This window comes from Pseudochaenichthys georgianus, chromosome 21 (assembly GCF_902827115.2).
Source record: "Pseudochaenichthys georgianus chromosome 21, fPseGeo1.2, whole genome shotgun sequence".
NCBI lineage: Eukaryota > Metazoa > Chordata > Actinopteri > Perciformes > Channichthyidae > Pseudochaenichthys > Pseudochaenichthys georgianus.
Window position 1 is genome coordinate 38730800 of NC_047523.1, and position 18538 is coordinate 38749337.

Sequence of the window (18538 nt, forward strand, 5' to 3'; positions counted from 1 at the left end):
ACATGTTCGACCCCATTCCTTCCCATCACATTGCAGGCATTAAAGAGATTGGTGGGGTTTTGCTTTTGAGGCGAATTAGACACGGGCAATGTAGCCTCGTCTGGACCAACCCCCCCGAGGGAGGAATGGGAGCGGGTGAATAGGACGGGAATATGGTGGCAATGTGCATCCGTGGGGTGACTGTCGGCGTTCATCACGGTGCTGTAAGCTGGGTCTGATTTGCTAGTTTCATTAAACAGAGCTTCGTGTAAACAAGCATCCTTAACTGGAGACCTTTCTCGTGGACTGAGCAGAGAACAGTGCTTCTGTTTCTCTTGTGAAACCTGCCTGATTTACGCTCACAGTTTGAGGCATCGATCTTAGTTCCTCGAGGAAACAGGTGTTATTTCCTTCCGATGTAATTAATTTTCGGAGCGAGGGGAATTCCTGTGAGCTTTTGGAGGAGGTTTAGGTATTCGTGTGCCAGACGAGCTACTGATGAGCACTGGCAGGATCTCAGCAGGCTGAAACACACGTTCACTTGAGATCCTGCTAAAAGATGCTTCACAATAATAATAATAATAATAATTCCTTACATTTATTATAGCGCTTTTTCAATGACTCAAAGCGCTTTACATATACACACATTACACATATATCATACATGCAATGGTCAGAAACTGTGGATAATACCCACAGGAGCAATAATGTGTAATCACTGCTAACGAATCCAAGGAAAAGGAAAAATAGATCCGTCCTCTGGGATTTGCTGCAGAAATGACCATGAAATCTGCTTTCTGGACAAACAGTCGTGGGTTTTCCACCCGGTGGCCGCACAGACTTCCTTCCTCTTCATAAGATAGGCCGGTCTTCGATTCTTCCCAATGGACCAGAAGCAATTTAACGAGTGTCGTAATAGATTCTGATGAGATGGGGCTCGGGGAGTCAGCATTGAGCGGTAATTAGAGGTACTCCCCCGCAGGAGAGGTGGAAAGAAGAAGCGAACGACGGTGCAGTGGACTAGGCGTGATAAAGCAGGAAGGGGATACCATTAAGAAAGGGGAGATGGTTTTACAGCTGGTACGAGGAGGATCACCTGCCGAGTGGCATGCCGCCCGGAGGAGGGACATGTGCTCTGAGAAGAAGATTTGGAACCGCCTGGCCTCCTTTCCTGAGTCCTTTGTCTGGCTGAAGGCAACATCAGGAGCCATGTTCTGACACAGTGTGTACAGGAGAAGGGGGGGGGAGATGTAGCTTTTATGAGGCCTTTCAGTTCATAATCTTCCCTTTTTATATTCATCATTTCTTAATAAAGTGCTGCGATGATGAGGCTGTTTGTCTGGGGGATATCGCTCTGGTTCTCTCAACAGAAAGCCAGGAGCTTTCTGATATTGGATTTTGGATTACTGCAGAAAATAAAGCCTTCTGCAAATAGAGACTGTTGATACTCGCATGCTTTGTTCAGCAGGCTAATCTTCCCACATGAAATTGAGGGTTTTTTTAGGCGTAAATGCGACGCTAAACAAAGTAATCAAACCACACCACAGTCACATGACTTCACTTCCCCACCAGCTGAAGGCGGACTGTGTTAGGCGTGGTGTCTACTGACGTGTGTGGAAACAAACCGTTCTCTTACGGTTCTCTCGTTTCAAGCATGTGAGCAAAACATGATTAAGAAAACCCATTGACGCGAGAACCCAACGTTAAAAAACCCTATCTCGTTTTGGGGTTTTAGGACTTACTGGTGGTTACATAGAAAACAATATTATTTAATAGCTCACTCCGAGTTCTTAAGCCTGAATGGACAGAGCGAAGTCAGACGAGTAAGTCAGACAAATGTTGCTCGCAAGCACCAGTCTTCTTTCCATTACATTTGGTTGAGGTGACGCTGTTATCCAAAGCACAATTAACAATACATGCATTCAGCCATGAAGTAGGGGTGGGCGATATGATGATATATATCGTCGTGACGATATTAGGTCTCCACGATATGCTTTTTCAGAGATATCGTATCTATCGTGATAAAAAAATAAACGTATGCTAAAGTCTTTTATTGCACTTCAAGTCTAAAGTTTACATTTGAATTGTTTGGCACTGACTTTTCCTCATTGATGTTTTATGTTTTACTTCGTTATGTTTACGCTCCTTCTCATGTGTATTGATGTTCCCTGCTCGTGCTACCTCAGAGAGTTCATGTTGATACTGAGAAACTGTGCCTGAAGCCATATCAACATGTTGAATTGTTCATTCAGGGATTCGTTAAAAAATAATCATAATAACCAACATGAAAAAATATCGTGATAAATATCGTCTATCGTGATACTGCTTGAAAAATATCGTGATAATATATTTTTCAATATCGCCCACCCCTACGTGAAGACACAAACTCCACAGCCACAATCCTGCAGGTGCGTTGGCTATTAGCCAAACCACATGAAGTGCTAAGCGTTAGCTTCAACTTGAGCCAGACCTCTGAGCGGTACGTACAGAAGAGACATTTTGGGTCCATACAAATGACTTGCTGCCGTTATAGATCCTGCAGTGCATGCAGCGGACTGAGGGACAGAGGGACAGAGGGACTGAGGGACAGTTTCATCTGGGCCATACGACTATTACACACCTGCACGCTGTAAAGAACATCCATAACATTCATCTGCTTGCATCTTGCTAGTTATCTATATTATATTCCATGTTACGTGTGTATGGACTGTTCTTGCACTATTCCTATTTTATTTGTATTTACTTGCACATCTCAAAACATTCTATTATATCGGTTTTATTTGTTGTATGTCCTATATATGTTAACGGTCATATGAAAAATCCACTTCTTCATGTCTCTTCTACATCAACATGTGTCCCCTCTTCTTCACGTCTCTTCTTCATCAACATGTGTCCCCTCTTCTTCATGTCTCTTCTACATCAACATGTGTCTCCTCTTCTTAATGTCTCTTCTATATCAACATGTGTCCCCTCTTCTTCGTGTCTCTTCTACATCAACATGTGTCCCCTCTTCTTCATGTCTCTTCTACATCAACATGTGTCTCCTCTTCTTAATGTCTCCTCTACATCAACATGTGTCCCCTCTTCTTCATGTCTCTTCTACATCAACATGTGTCCCCTCTTCTTCATGTCTCTTCTACATCAACATGTGTCCCCTCTTCTTCATGTCTCTTCTACATCAACACGTGTCCCCTCTTCTTCATGTCTCTTCTACATCAACATGTGTCCTCTCTTCTTCATGTCTCTTCTACATCAACATGTGTCCCCTCTTCTTCATGTCTCTTCTACATCAACACGTGTCCCCTCTTCTCCATGTCTCCTCTACATCAACATGTGTCCCCTCTTCTTCATGTCTCTTCTACATCAACATGTGTCCCCTCTTCTTCATGTCTCTTCTACATCAACACGTGTCCCCTCTTCTTCATGTCTCTTCTACATCAACATGTGTCCCCTCTTCTTCGTGTCTCTTCTACATCAACATGTGTCCCCTCTTCTTCATGTCTCTTCTACATCAACATGTGTCCCCTCTTCTCCACGTCTCTTCTACATCAGCATGTGTCCCCTCTTCTCCACGTCTCTTCTACATCAGCATGTGTCCCCTCTTCTCCACGTCTCTTCTACATCAGCATGTGTCCCCTCTTCTCCATGTCTCTTCTACATCAGCATGTGTCCCCTCTTCTCCACGTCTCTTCTACATCAGCATGTGTCCCCTCTTCTTCATGTCTCTTCTACATCAACATGTGTCCCCTCTTCTCCACGTCTCTTCTCCATCAGCATGTGTCCCCTCTTCTCCACGTCTCTTCTCCATCAACATGTGTCCCCTCTTCTCCACGTCTCTTCTCCATCAGCATGTGTCCCCTCTTCTCCACGTCTCTTCTCCATCAACATGTGTCCCCTCTTCTTCATGTCTCTTCTACATCAGCATGTGTCCCCTCTTCTCCACGTCTCTTCTCCATCAGCATGTGTCCCCTCTTCTCCACGTCTCTTCTCCATCAGCATGTGTCCCCTCTTCTTCACGTCTCTTCTACAACAGCATGTGTCCCCTCTTCTCCACGTCTCTTCTCCATCAGCATGTGTCCCCTCTTCTCCACGTCTCTTCTCCATCAGCATGTGTCCCCTCTTCTCCACGTCTCTTCTCCATCAGCATGTGTCCCCTCTTCTCCACGTCTCTTCTCTCTCTCCATCTCTATATTAAAATGCTTGAGCTCATGTGTGCCTGCTCACAGCCCTGCATTGTGCTAAGCACCTCTCTACCTCACTGTGTTGCATGCAGCTCCCCTGGGAGACGTTGAGGTTTGAGCTGAAATCCACTCGACCTGGTTCCTGCTGCTTGACTACCAACTTGCCGCTCTGTTGCCATAGATACACGTTGGCATTGGCAGGGACTTGTGAGAGGGCGAGCTCAGGAGAGGTTGAGATGCACCGGCTGCAATCTCCGTAAAGAGTGGAGATTATTTCTTCTCAAAACCCTAATTTAGTTGATCCAGGTTCTCGAATTATCTTAGCACAAAGACACGGCTTGTATTGCAAGTCCCTGGGAGAGAGGTGGCACTGCTTTCAGGTCGTTTACAACGAGCTGAAGCATCAAGTGTAGTCACCTTAACAGGACACACACTGCCTGCAGCTTTCCAACATGGAGGTCAAAATGAGTGTCTCCTGTGAGTAGGGAAGTCAAATGTTGTACTTCATTACAGTTTACGGTACTGCTACTTCCAGACAGTCACTTACATTAAAGATTGGGATTGGACTTCTAATTTTAGAAAAGCGGAACATATCATTAATCTCTACTCTCAGAACTTTTAGAATGAAATAAGACAGTATTTATTTGTTCTAAAACCCTCGCATAAGCATGGACATTGTTGGGTTTACGTAAAGGTCCCGTGCCATGGCCATTTCTACTGAACATAATTCCATTGTTGAGGTCGACTAGAAAAGAGTTATATTGATCTCTGTGTAGTGTGTGTGTGTGTGTGTGTGTGTGTGTGTGTGTGTGTGTGTGTGTGTGTGTGTGTGTGTGTGTGTGTGTGTGTGTGTGTGTGTGTGTGTCCTAGCATTACTATACTTGTGGGGACCTACATATGTTTACACAGTCACGTGTGGGGACTGGCCTCCCTTATGGGGACAAAATGGAGGTCCCCATGAGGGGGATCATTAATTTTAGGGTGAAGACTTGGTTAGGATTAGGATAAGTCTCCAGGAAATGCATGTAAGTCAATGTAATGTCCCCTGAAGTGATGTATACATGGTGTGTGTGTGTGTGTGTGTGTGTGTGTGTGTGTGCGTGTGCGGATTGGTCCATTTGGGTATGGGCACGTCACCGTACACAGGAAGAAACAAATGGAAAAAGAGAAATCCCCAACGAGGCGTTCTGGGGCAGCAGACAGGTCTTCTCTGTGTAGAGTTGTACTCGCTACAGGGTGCACTTTGAAGGTTGTGACTCTGCAGACCGTTCACATGCAGAGAAAGCTTCATAGCAACAAGGGGACGGTGATAACCGGAAAAGCAGGACATGGAGCTTTAACAGGAAACACGCTGCCTCCAGCTTTCCAACATGGAGGTCACGTTGAGTGTCTCCTGTGAGTAGGGAAGGGTGGATTAAATCGAATGGTGTACTTCATTAGAGTCTACGGTACTTCATGTCAGAGACAGACAGCTTACATTGTACATCTAACTTTAGAAAAGCATATCAGCAAATATCAATCATCTCACAACTTTTTAAATAAAGATACCATTGTTTGTAGCTGAGTGATGAGGATGGAGACAGTACTTCTTTGTGTTGTAACACTTGCATAAGCTTGCTGTTGTTTTCAATTAGCCAGCTACATCTGACCGCGACTTGGAGAGGAACATATTGTAGAGAGCAAAAATAAATCTGCCCAAAAAATAACTTGACTTGTTTGACCTCAAAGTCAACTGAAAGTCATCCAGCTGTCAGAAAGGTATTTCTAATTATTTGTAATCAATTAGAAGAGACACATGTCCTCAGGGAAATATCAGAAATGCTCCTTGTTGTCACCAGCCGCTGGAGGGGCGTGTCAGTGTTGGCTTATCATTTATCTTTTGTGTCCTACACATCATGGGAAGTCAGAGTGTTGTCAGCTCTGGTTTTATAGAGACCGTTGCAGAGGCTAAGGCAGGGGTGTCAAACTCAAGGCCCGGGGGCCAAATCCGGCCTGCGACTTCATTTTATGTGGCCCCGCAAGAGCTTGCAAAGAATATAATACGTTTATTATACGGTTACATGCTACTTTACTGAATCAGGTTGCCCATAAACTACATGTCCCACAATGCATCTTGTTTTGTGACATGCGAGACGTGCAATTATTTGCCCTGGACTTCTGCTTTCAGACGTAGTTAATTATGAAGTTATTACCCTATCCCATAATAATCCAATTCAGAGGCAATAATGTAATATTATTTTATACATATATTATATATTTATATATATTTAAATATTTACAACCAGCCCTTTGAGTGCAACCATAATGCTAATGTGGCCCATGATGAAATTGAGTTTGACACCCCTGGGCTAAATGGACCGAGTTGACATTTGCAGATATGTTGTCATGCTGTTTAATGCGCTGCAGCTAATTAGCCATCAAGACGTTAGCGGTGCATGTTGCCCGTAGATGTTTCTCTTTGATGGCTCGTTTAGTACGGGGAGGACAGCGTACCGTATGTGTTCATGTTAGTAAGATAAGAAAGGACATTTGATTTGTTGTTGAAAATGTCTCTTTCGCTGTGTAGCAGGCTGCTGTCTGCCTATGATAAAAACATTTTTTTTTTATTTATCCAGGAATGTCCCATTGAGATACAAGATCTCTTCTTCCAGGGAGTCCTGACCAACACGGCACACAACAAGTTTCAACATAAAACAAAGGCATTAAACAAAAAAACATACAATTCAAATATAAATACAGAAGGCCATTTGTGCAGTGGCAAGAAGCATAATCACATCAGCAATAGCATCAGATAAAACAGTTACATGTTTCATGAAGGGCTAATCGTAGCATACCTTTAAAAGCATTTACAGTAGGAAGTGCCTCTAGACAAAGTTGTACTTGCAGCGTATTCCATAAAAAGGGAGCATAGTGGGAGAATGCAGCTTTACCAAGCTCTGACTGCATCAAAGGAACATTTAAAAGCATCCCATTTGCTGCTCGTCTAGTATTAAAAAAGCAAGTATAAAAGGACAGAAGTCTGGAGATATATAAGGGCAGCTTACCTAGCAATGACTTAAGGATAAAAATCAACATGTGTGATTGAATTAAGGGATTTTATTGTTTCCATGGGAACAAGTTTGAATAAATGAATGTGAAGATGGGGACACCATCATGAAACCACACTTTTCTTGACGCACAATAGAGTACATGCGACCTATGTGGCTGATGTGCTGTCACAAGAAAAAGCAATTTACGCTTGACTTTAAAACTTGAGATGAAGATTTGAAAAGTACTTCATGAAAGCAATGAAAGTTCAGAAATGAATGAATAAAGTGTTACATTATCTTTTATTTCCGCTCTATTTTAGAGGCTGCGCTAAAAATCAAAATGTGGGCATACATTCTGCTTCTCTACACCTGAAGTGGAGAAGCTTCAGAAGCATGATTACACTCAGAGGGCTGGAATACCCTTTCTGAACATACTTTAACCTTCTTGTTGTCCTTGGGTGCATCTCACTTCGGTTAAATGGATTCCTTGCGTCCCTCACTTGCGTCCTTCCCCTGCGACTAGTCCCTCCCACCAGGGAAGCACGGAGAGACGCAAGGAAACCACGAGAAGCAGGGAAATAATAATGCATTTTATTTATATCGAGCTTTTCACAACTCAAAGACGCTTTACAGTATGAGGGAGGGGAGACAAATGAGGACAGGCAAACAAGTAAGTATAGATAAATAAAAAGGAAGTTGATTGAGGGGGCGGGGCTTATGGGTAGACAGAGTTGAGAAGATGTGTTTTGAGGCGGGACTGAAAGACTGTGAGGGACTCAGAGTCACGGAGACCTTGGGGGAGGGACTTCCAGAGCCGAGGAGCTGCCACTGAGAAGGCTCCGTCCCCCAAAGCTGCAGAGTGTGGATGTGGGAGTGGACAGGAGTCCGGCTGCGGAGGATCTGAGGGACCGTGGGGGTTGATAAGGACTGAGAAGGTGTGTGAGGTAAGGGGGGCCAGATGGTGGAGTGCTTCGTAGGTGAGGACCAGAACTTTGTAGTTGATGCGATGGGAGACAGGAAGCCAGTGGAGGTCTTTGAGGACTGGGGTGATGTGAAGCCATGGTTTGGTCTGCGTGAGGAGACGTGCAGCTGCATGGTGAACCCGCTGGAGTCTGTTGAGGGATGTCGTGCTGAGGCCGTAAAGAAGTGAGCTGCAGTAGTCGAGGCGGGAGGAAATGAAGGCATGGATTAGTCGTTCGGCTGCGGGGCAGGTGAGAGAGGGTGAGAGAGGGTGAGAGAGGGTGGGATTTTTGCAATATTGCGGAGGTGGAAAAATGAGGTTCGGGGGAGAGTGTGGGGTCAAAGAGTACGCCAAGGTGGCATGCCTGATTGGAGGGGGACACAATGGTGCCGTCGATGGTGAGAGTTACGTTAGTGGCCTTGCTGAGGGTGGATCTGGAGCCGATTAGGAGGAGTTCTGTTTTGTTGCCGTTCAGTTCGAGGAGGTTATGTCGCATCCACGTTTTAATAACTTTAAATGAGTTTTAAGAGCAATGGGACGTCGTTTCCTCGATTCTCGCTCCTCCGGCACAAATAAGGCCACGGGGACGCTACTCAAGATGGCGCAGACAAATCCACTTCCGGTGAGACCGAGCCCGAGGAGCGAGGAAATGAAAAATAACCGAAGTGGCTCAAATTTGACCTGTTCCCAAATGTTGTTACGTTGGACTGAAGGTTCATTTGATGCTAGTGACAGTAGAACGACATGTTTGATCGTGTACTTCGTCTTTCCACTAGAACATAATCACTTTCTTTAGGTGTTGGGTTTTATTCAAATCAGCAGCATCTGTGGTCTTCTGGGGTCCATTTTGTAAAATCATTCAAACATGTTTTCCTTTATGAATTCAGAAAGGAGGTTTAATTCCGTGTAAAACAGGTACATTGACCACACATGTGCAAAAGGAAGATTACACCTTGAGGTAATAAGTAGGTTTCCTTAAGAGCTGTAACACAGATTTGGTTGATTATATGATTTTAGAAATAGTCAAACCCGGAGGAAACAAGTTAGTAAAGAGACAACACACTTTGCAGCTTATTCTTCTACCGGTTACAGGACTTTTTTAAAACATGTCTTCCTCCACGGCTGACTCCATTAGAAAGTGTTTAGGCAGGAAGTCTCTCTCCTCACTGATCACAACGTTATTGACAGAGAGACGTGTCTGAACATCTTGTTTGTCCAATCCACACACGAGTCCTCAGCATACGGTGCGCCTTTAATCGACTCAGTGTGTCCAGAACAGGATGTCTGGACGAACAGGGGCTCAGCAACACTTTCTAAAGGCACCCCCGGCGAGCGTGTGTGTGTGTGTGTGTGTGTGTGTGTGTGTGTGTGTGTGTGTGTGTGTGTGTGTGTGTGTGTGTGTGTGTGTGTGTGTGTGTGAAGTCTGCTCATCCGACGGTATGGATTGTCGAAGCTCCTTGCTGACAAATTTGCTAATCCAGAACACGGCAGGACAGGAAATTGGATGGACTCTATCGGGCTTCTTTGGATTGGCTTGAAGGGCCACGCTTGATATAAACACACACTCTCGGATGCGAGAACACACACACACACACACACACACACACACACACACACACACACACACACACACACACACACACACACACACACACACAACACACACACACACCACACACACACACACACCTCAGGAGGGGCAGTCGGCACACAGCGTGCAGTTTTGCCCACTCACTGTGACCCAATAAGGAGTGTGACCGGCTGTCCATGGCTCGATGCTTCCAGTTTTCTGAGTCTGTGGAAGTGTGTGTGTGTGTTCTTGCTTGAGTGTATGACATGAGTTTTGACATCCAAAGCACAAATAATTGACAGTATGGTTACCTGTGGTGGTGTGTGTGGGGTGTGGTGTTGTGTGTGGTGTGTGTGTGTGTGTGTGTGTGTGTATGTATGTATGTCTGTATGTAGTCGTCTGTATCGTATGTATGTATATATGTTGATGTATGTATGTGTGTGTGTATGTATGTATGTGGTATCTGTCGGTCTGTATGTATGTATGTATGTATGTATGTCTGTATGTCTGTATGTGTATGTTGTATGTGGTGCTGTGTCTGTTGGTATGTATGTTGTTGTTGTATGTATGTATGTATGTCTGTCTGTATGTATGTATGTCTGTATGTAGTTGTATGTATGTCTGTCTGTTGTCTGTATGTCTGTATGTATGTCTGTATGTATGTCTGTGTCTGTATATGTCTGTGTGTCTGTGTGTGGGTGTGTGTGTGGTGTGTGTGTGTGTGTGTGTGTGGTGTGTGGTGTGTGTGTGTGTGTGTGTGTGTGTGTGTGTGTCTGTGTGTGTCTGTCTGTCTGTCTGTCTGTCTGCTGTCTGTCTGTGTCTGTCTGTCTGTCTGTCTGTCTGTGTGTCTGTCTGTCTGTCTGTGTCTGTCTGTCTGTTCGTCTGTCTGTGTCTGTGTCTGTGTGTGTGTGTGTGTGTGTGTGTGTGTGGGTGTGTGGTGTGGGTGTGTGTGTGTGTGTGCGTGTGCGTGTGCGTGTGCGTGTGTCTGAGCTAACAGCAGGTCATCTGTCAGGATCTCTGCTCTCCGTCCGGCTCTCAGCCTAATGAGAGGATCTGTAGAGGCAGGCTCTGACTTTCAGGACTCACTGATCTAATGTGAAGTATGTATCTGCCAACTCCACGGGATGAGAGGAATATAGAACATGGAATGTCTTAGTAAGGAAAGCTCCTACTTTGTAAGCATTTGATTTCACAAGAACTAATCGTGTGTCAACCTGTCCTCCTCCTCATATTTTACATCACTCTCACTACAGTATATTAAAATAAGATGGATGATAAATATAATGTTATGTAGGGTCTCCGAAAGGAATTCTTTGCTTCCTATTTTACCTCTCTGGTATATTAAACCCGTTTTAAGTGATTTTTGTTTTTAGCATCAATGGGCCTTTATTTTCTGTGAATGCGTTGATTTAGCTGAATTTAATTAATTATGAAACTACGAGTTTAGAAAGTTAAATAGACACCTGTCCGAGTGCTCTTCCTTAAAACGTATCAGCGAAGTGTTAATTATGACGTGAACAGCCAATCGAGAGATGCTAAAAAAAGGAAACATGAGTTTTAATTAAAGGGGACCTATCATGCAAAATGCACTTTTTGATGTCTCTTATACATCAACATGTGTCCCCGGGGTGTCGGGGAACTCACGCAGCGTCAGAAAATAAAACCCTCTCTTTTCCTCCGTACCCAAATCTCTAAAAACGGGGAACAACGGAGCTGATCCAGATTCGCGTCCGATATGACGTAACATCTGAAATGTGGACCCACGGCCCAATCAGAAAGCTGCTATCAGAAACAATGCCTGACTGTTTTGGACGTAATATGGTCGGTGTTCACATTAGCATCGCTAGCACTCAGAGCTAACCTGTGCTGGAGAGCATGTGTGTGAAGAAGCAGGAAGTAGAAAGGAACTCACCTTGTGGTGTAACCGGCAAGAGAGAAAGCCTTTGAGCTCCAGACTGTTTCAGATCCTTGATAATCCATGATATGGCGTTTCATCACGGCAGCATTTAGTTTAGACGGTAGCTGCCGGGTCCCGCATGAGCTCAGACCCCTCCTTTTTTTTTTTTTTTAAGCTTTATCCCCGAATCAGCACTTTTGAAACAGGAAGTGAATAGAGGGATATGAGGCATGGCTAGAATGGGTGATCTGTTTGGTATTTGAGCAAAACACTTCATAGACATGTTTTTATATATTTTGAATGAGACCTATGCTATTTGCCTAAAGATAGCATGATAGGGGACCTTTAAATCTAAAAACAGAAGTAACTCCATCACCTTTTTTACTTTTCAACCCTCTATACATCAGTGATGTTGAACTTCCAAAAACAAAAAGGCCGTTTGCTTTTTGGCGTAGACAGAGGAAACCCAGCTTGACTTGTGTTAGTCATGTGATCTGAGACACTGTAATGTGAGCTTGCCCAGGGTTTGGGAACAGAACCAGAAAGCAGAGAAGCAGCAAATAGCAGTCGGGGGTTAAATGGAAGATTCCTCGGTTGTTGGGCCGGAAAACAGTCTGCAAATAGGAGCGATCAGTCATCACCTCCCAGCCAGCTCCACGCTTCAGTTTCAGCTTCAACTTAGACTTTATATCCCCGAGAGGACGTGCGTCTCACAGCCGGGGAAACATAGAACTCACAGGTGTGCATGGACACAGTCGAGGGCAATAATGTTCCCCCTTTGAAAAAAAGATTCAGCCAAGTACCCCCTGATCAGCGAAAACACAATTTGCCTACATAAAGAGGTACAGCACAGCGCTGCACCATCATTTATTAAAACTACAACATTGTAACTGAGAAACACTTAAATGCTACATTTAAAATGTTTAAAATCCATCACTAAATTCACGGCAAACCAATTTTAACATTATGCAATAACACTACGACGACATTAGTTGCATTGGACTGATCTTTTTAATAAGTTGTACAATGTAGTGAAACATGGGCTCGTGCTTCACTGAGGATCCTTTGTTATTCTCAGTGACAGGAAGGCCACTGCAGTTATTACACTGAAATATGTGTAACTGTTAATATAAAACCCACACTGCTCAAACTTCGTTACCTTTCCTATATATATATATATGTATATCTATTTATTTATTTTGGGGCGTGGGAATAAAGAGAAAAAAATATGAGCATTTTATGAGCATGGGATTTTGACCCCTCATATAAACATATGCATAATGCTGCGCTATACTTGCGGCCACAACGCTTATTGTTTAGGTGTCCTTTGATAAGCAGGCAGTCATATAATTAACTAGAACTAGCTAGATCTGATAGATTTGGACATAAACGCGAGTGAAGTATAACCGGACGCGAAAGAGAGATCAGATCAGCTGCTGCTGACGGAGAACACGCAGCTCTGCATGAACACAGCTCCGTGTGACGGACCGTTGAGTGGAGCAAAATGAAATACACTAAGAGTTAGACCTAACACACTGAGCTAGTTATTCTACTCTGGAACTAGCTACACTAGTTATAAATATGTGTATTCTTTACTGTCGGGTCACTCACTACAGGTTCAGCAAGCTGCACGACTCGAGACTGACGGGCTGTCAGGAGAGGGAGAGGAAAAGAGAGCACCCCGTTTATTTCCCCCATGTTATTATCCAGAGTTTCTGTGAACCTTTGAATAAAGTAGTTAATCTACTATTAGTAGTTTGTTTAAATGTATTACGTATGTTGTTTTTTCATTAACATAAAATACATCTCACGTACCCCCTGCAGTACTTCAACGTACCCCTAGGGGTCCGCGTACCCCCATTTGAGAACCACTGGTCTAGGGTACAAATATCTATCCAATACCGATGATAATGAGGACTCTCAAACCCGTAGAACGTGCTCTCCTACAGACGGAACAGGCTGGCAAACTAATGTTGATTACAGTAATTTAGCCAATGAGTAACACGGGAATAGATGTGCCGAGGTCCTCCAGGGGTCAGTCTGAAAACACGAGGCGAGGAGAGTGGCATGATCTATTTTTGAGAAGCTCGATTTGATGGCACTCTCCAACAATCATGCTTGCTCTGTGAAACAAACAACTCAGACATCTGGCTGCAGGAGGGCGGCATGCGAAACTACGTTGAACAGATTTAAGCTTATTTCCACTCAATGGCAAAACAAATAAAATATATGTGTGTGAATTAGGGAAACTTTTCTGACAAGGAAATGCACAGTATTTAGAAAACACTGAACTGTCACTAGCCTGTTTCATAATCGTGAGTGTTCTGTCAGTATATTTGAATAATCAATGATATCGGAAGAAATCATGTGATCCCAATAAAACTTACATTTAAGTGAGTTTCCAGTAAACAGCTGGCCAACTTCATTGACCCCCAAACGTCTGCAGTCCCAGCTGTGTGCGTCACTTATTAGTGTCCCCTGGTTTCCGTTGTGTTCTAATGCGCATGTTTGGTCAAGTCGGTGAAGATGTTTCTTCATGTGCATGTCCTTGTGTTTTTTTTATTCGCATCGTTTCTGAAGCTGCAGCATGTTTCTCCTTAAGGACATGTTTTGGGGCCGTTGCTACCCATTTGCACCCGTCGGCCACCACACTTTCGTGAGCGGTGGGAAAATCTTTAGCATGCCAAAAAATTGCAGAAGGACCTTGAGAAGGTTCATTTTCGTGTTGAATTCGTGTGTCCATTTGCCCTTCGTAAGGCCATCGTGAGGGCATCTTGTTATCCTCGGTGCCACCGGGCATTCGCCCCGATCAGAGTGAGGGCGAATGCACCGATGATAACACGAAGATGACACGACTTGACAAGATGCCCTCACGAGTGCCTTACGAAGTTGCCGCTCACGAAGTTGCTGCCGGAGCCTGAGAAACTCCACCGGCGGTCATACGATGGCTTAGATGCCCTCACGAACGGCCCGATGTTACGATCACAGCCGAATTTGAATATTTCCTTTATCGTGTGTCCATCGGGTGTCAATTTCGGGACAGTGTGACCAGTGGCGCCTCCAGAAATGTATCATAGGGGTGGCCAAATGGGGCCACTGAAAATCTTGGGGTGGCCCACCAAAACCAAGCATTTAAGTGTTGTAAAAGTATAGACTAGATGAAAACAATGGCAAAGAGAATCACCTACTGATATACTTTGGTTTCTTATTTTACATTTTATGATCCTATTCATCTGAAGTGAATATAATACGGATAGTTACCATTTGACTTCAAACAACATTTAAAAGAACCTTGTTTTGTGTTATGTTATGTGTTGGTGATTTATTGTTTATATATGCTAGTTGTTCTTTCCTTTTTAAAAAGACAAATACAGCTTAATTTAAATAAGTTCCTTTATTGTAAGGCACAACATGTTCAGCATTCTCAACACATACAATACACAAAGCAACACAACATGTTCTTCAGTTATATTCTGTCTCTAGGTTATAAATAGTTTTAGAACAAAGCTGTGTCACACTGGGATCAAAGATGATTGACATGACTTTATTAAATCAAGTTTTAAAACATGACTATTTTATTTCAACAGGACCCAAAAACACAAGGGGTATAACATGGTAAATACATACTGTGATTGAACACAAACACACCATCTATTATTGATCTTTATAGAACATTCAAAACATTACAAATGATACAATTTTAGTATTAGGCAGAAAATAGGTGACGAGACATATTTCTATTTTTTTTAGATTAGGCCACTGTGGTGAGAGTAATACATATAGCTTGTATTCCATGTGTTTTGAAAATGTATATTTATACTTTATAAACAAACTGGTTACCCTTTTTTAAATTAGCATACAGAACATTATGAAAACAAACTTGACTAATGGTCGGCTCATAACATCAGAACACAGAAGATGAAAAACTGCATAGATTCTCGTTTCATTTTGAAGCAGCTGCAGACCTAAAGTGTGTAGAGGACTTAAATGATCAAAAAGGTCAACAATCACATTAATCACATTAATAAAACTGTTTTAGTTTCACTTTTACAAAACAGAGTTCCACGTGTACTTTCTAGCATGTATGGCCATCTCCTCACTAGCCCTATGCTGCTGCTCCCCTGCCAGCTCTGTATCTCCTTTACTCTTCTTCTTCTTAAAATAAGAAGAGATGTCTGTTGTCTTCATTTTCTGCACATTGACATTACACACAGCAGTGATTAATAGTGGCCTACGCACAGAGTTGGGTAATAATATTACTCTGTCGGTAACGGAGTAGTGTAACACGTTACTTTTATAATCCAGTAATCACACTACAGTTACTAACATTGCCCCGACACGCGTTACTTCGTTACTTTCTAAAATCAGTCATAATCAAACCTCAACAAAAACCTGCAAAGAACACATGCTAAGGTGAAGCTAACGCACATAGCTGTTGTTTATTTATATCACACACGTAGTCTGTTCTTCTTCTCTGTTTTTCGGTTGTTGCCTGTTTTGAATGACGAATACACACTACCGCCGCCTGCTGGTAAGGAGAGTTATTGCCACTCACGCATGCGCAGTTCGTACGTGCTCGGCTGAAGTCTTTGCGGTGTGCTCCAGTCTGGCTCCAGTGCAACACATGGCCAACACGCAGGAGAACACGCTGACGCAACAGCGTGAGCAGAGATAGACTGCGCAAAATATACAGATAGCAGGAGACAGAGGACAGCCACGGTCAGATAGCAGGAGACAGAGGACTGCCACGGTCAGATAGCAGGAGACAGAGGACAGCCACGGTCAGATAGGAAAACATTCAGGATCTGGATCAGTCTTATGCGACAATGGAAACTGAACTAAAGAGAACATTTGAAACTTTAGCAGTCTGCGTGATCTGCCTGCAGGGAGGGGCGGGCCGGCCCTGCGAGTAAAGTAACGAGTAAAGTAACAAATTACTTTATGTAGAGAGTAACGAAGTAGTGTAATATATTACTTTTTTTTTAAAGTAATATGTAATATGTAATATATTACTTTTTTTTAGTAACGACCCCATCTCTGCCTACGCATTACACCAGCCCAGCATTACCGACATCAGCTAACGTTAGCTTAGCAAGCTAAACTAACGCTAACTAGGATAGCTGCCAAAGTGTGTTTACAGACGAATTATACCTGAAGTCAAGCCAGCCTTTACTGAGCCCCGAGCCTGTTTTCCAGGTCTTCCAGCGTTTTTCTCGTTTTAATGCCATTGAACACACATTTTTATCAGAATAACAGCTAAAGGTAAGCATATCTCCGTTTTTTGCTACCTAAAGCTAACACACTAGAGCCTAAACTGTTGTGGGGCTTAACAGGCAACGCACGTATACGACTTACCTTCTAGGAGTCTGGTGGATTTTTGTCAAGTCAGTAGAAAAGTCAGTAGAAAGAAACGATTTGCTGCAACCTGCTGCTGTTTGTGCGAATCTCAGAGTGATGCGCACAAGTATCAGAGTGATGCGCACGAGTATCAGAGTGATGCGCACGAGTATCAGAGTGGTGCGCCGAGTATCAGAGTGTTACCATGGTAACAGAGGGAGAGGGAGGGGCTGCAGTATGAGAGTTGGAAGCTCAAATCAAGCGACTCGCTGGCTGTGTATTTGTTGTTAAATATCAGATAAACTACTACGCATACGTGACTGGCGAGGCGATGTGTGTGGTGGGGGGGGCCAACAAATATATCAGGGTGGCCATGGCCCCCCCTGGCCCCCCCTGCTGGCGCCACTGAGTGTGACAGGGGCTTTACTGAAGTGCTTTCAGTCTGTGCTCTGAACAGACAGTCTGGAGCGGAGGACATTGAATACTCCACCTGTCTCACCCACTGTGTGTTGGCTGGCAGTAGCGGGGCCTGTTGACATGTGCCTAACGAGTCACCAGCGGTACAGAGAGAGGGCTAACTGAGCGCGGGGTAAAATGGTTGATTTGCAACTCAACCAAGCTGATAATGTGTTATTGATTGACGCATTAGCACACTTCAGAGAGATGTGTCCCAGCCAGAGTGCTGCAGAAAGTTGAGGCTCTCAGTTTTTAATCTACTGAAATGATATTACACCTCGCTAAGCTAACATCGTAAGGAGAGATGATGAACTGCGGGTTTCAGCTCAGCACTCTACACACACATGTTATGACTGGAGGAGATTACATTTACTCATGAAGTGTGTGTGTTGTGCAGGAACGTAAGTGTGTGTGCTGTGCAGGAACGTAAGTGTGTGTGTGTCTGCCGGCTGGCTTTGCTTAAATAACACTGCGATAAGGAGGTCAGAGGATGACTGGATATTAGTCATGTGTTGATAAGCCTCACAAACCTGCACTGAAATAACTCAGTGCAGTGTGCAAACATTTTACATAACTTCTTTTAAAGACACACATTCGTATTTCTGCTTCATCGACTCGTGGAAGCTCTCGCCTCATTGAGCACTAATGTTCTCATTTCAGTCGGCCATTAGACAAACTCAAGGTTTAATTACACATTTTGAATAATTACCTCGAGGTCAGAGGCGAGGTATTTCTTTGAGATGCCTCATTGCTGATAGGCAGGAGCTGCCTTGTCCTTCACACCTTCATTCCTCTCTTCTTTTCTCTGTATTTTACTTCAAAAAGTTGTCTTCGTATTTTAGTACTTCCTCTTTGCCGCTATCCTTGCTTTCATCCCACGGATATGTACTTTTTTTATACTCAACATGGTTTCTTTTATTCTCTGTGTGTGGCTGCATTGGGAGCCAGGAGCCCACAGGAATTGAACGTTGGAGAGAAGAAATTATTTTTCAAGTATAGCTGAAGAGAAAGAGGAGGAATATCTTCCTCTCTTTGAAGCCAGGTGTGAACGCGTGTCATTGAGGCTCTGAAGTCGTGGTCTCTTCGCCATAAGACTGCTAAACACCTGAACTGTAAAGTGCCCCGATA

At 43.7% G+C, this 18538-nt stretch overlaps 1 protein-coding gene across 3 annotated transcripts in view; it reads left to right on the top strand.

Annotated features, from left to right (window-relative positions):
- sema5ba (sema domain, seven thrombospondin repeats (type 1 and type 1-like), transmembrane domain (TM) and short cytoplasmic domain, (semaphorin) 5Ba) overlaps positions 1-18538 on the top strand; it is a 281741-nt gene that overhangs the window by 95898 nt on the left and 167305 nt on the right. The window lies entirely within an intron of this gene.